This window comes from Phymastichus coffea, unplaced genomic scaffold (genome assembly GCF_024137745.1).
Source record: "Phymastichus coffea isolate CEN01 unplaced genomic scaffold, Cenicafe_Pcof_1.1 PCOF00012, whole genome shotgun sequence".
Taxonomy (NCBI): domain Eukaryota; kingdom Metazoa; phylum Arthropoda; class Insecta; order Hymenoptera; family Eulophidae; genus Phymastichus; species Phymastichus coffea.
The window spans coordinates 5,840,287-5,841,877 of record NW_026706823.1 but is presented as its reverse complement, the minus strand read 5'-3'; positions in this window follow the sequence as shown (position 1 = coordinate 5,841,877).

Sequence of the window (1,591 nt, the reverse complement as noted above, 5' to 3'; positions counted from 1 at the left end):
ATGTGGATATCGAAATACACTGAAAAACTTTAATACATTAGTGTTCCCTTTTAGAGAGTCTGCAAAAATTATAAATAGGAAAGACGGAATGCAAAATCTGCAAGAATGTTTGAACGATATTTTTGATGAACCGGAGTTAGATACCTGTCCAAAATGTCAGAAAATTACAAAAAAATTAATCTACGATATTGGAGACATTCTGTTTCTCGAAACCGAATTTATTTTCACTAGCTCAGAATTACACCACACTATCAACAGTTCATGCCCTGAAACCATTTTGATACGTCGTAGTAGATATAAATTAATAGGTGTCGTAGAAATCGAAGAAATCAACAAAGATTTGAACCATTATAGGGCCTACTGCCTGGTAAACAATAGATGGATCAGAAAAGATGATTTATCTAAATCAGCGAAATACATTGTTCATCTACCTGACAACATCAAACTATCAATGGTTGTGTACGCAAAGGTGAACGCGTAGGTGTACGAAAAATCAATTGAAAAAGTATATGAGTAGCGATTCTTGAATGAAATTTGTCTTACATAATTCATTTCATACTGGTTTCTTTTTTCAGGTATCAAGTAGTGACTGATGAGTTGATCCATTCAATTTCCATTTGCAGCAACTGGGGAGAATAACTACGATTAGGCTTGCATTTAGTAGCAGTGATTGACTAAGATCGGTTCTTCTGGATGCAGAAACTCTTAGATCCTGAAAATTGAGATAAATATATCAGTATAAATAAATCAGTATCCTTATTCAAATGCAAATTTCGACAATAGTTATAAGCAACTTCGTCCTGTCAACTAACTAGTCAATCCTTTCATAAAATATGAATATTGATATGTTTTATTCAGATGACATTTCGGGCAATAGTTTGTAAACTCTCCTAACGCAAAAAAATTTATATTGGTCGATGAAAAAATAATTTCAGTAAATCAACTAAATAAAAAATTAATTTTCAAGTTTGTATTTTCAATGGGTTGCTATTAATTATCTTGTTAATACCTACATGTACGCTAAGTAAATTAAATAAATATCAATCAATACTCGAGCAGCCTCATGGAAATCGTGTTTTCTTTTGGCTTCGTAGTAACAGATGTGATTTCCTTGGAATCCTTTGATCCTTGATGTACACGCTGATTGACTAAGATTGGTTCTTCTGGATGCAGAAACTCTTAGATTCTGAAAATTGAGACACATATATTGGTATAAATAAATCAGTATCCTTATCCAAATGCAAATTTCGAAAATAATTATAAGCAACTTCATTACTATTATTTATCTTGTTAATGTAGCTACATGTACGCTAAGTAAATTAAATAAAAATCTATCAATGCTCGAGCGGCTCTATGGAAATTCTGTTTTTTCTTGGATTTGGTGCAGCAAATGTGATTGTCCTGGAATCATTGCTTCATTGTTGGGTACACTGATTGACTGAGGCTGGATGTCTGGGCCTAGTGGAATCTTCTTGAACTGTTGATTAAAAACATGATGTAAAAAATTCAGTATTCATTCCTAGGTATGAGTTGCAACTATAGTTATCAGAAACCTTGAGTTGGTAGTGAAAATATTAATATTCTTGGTTAT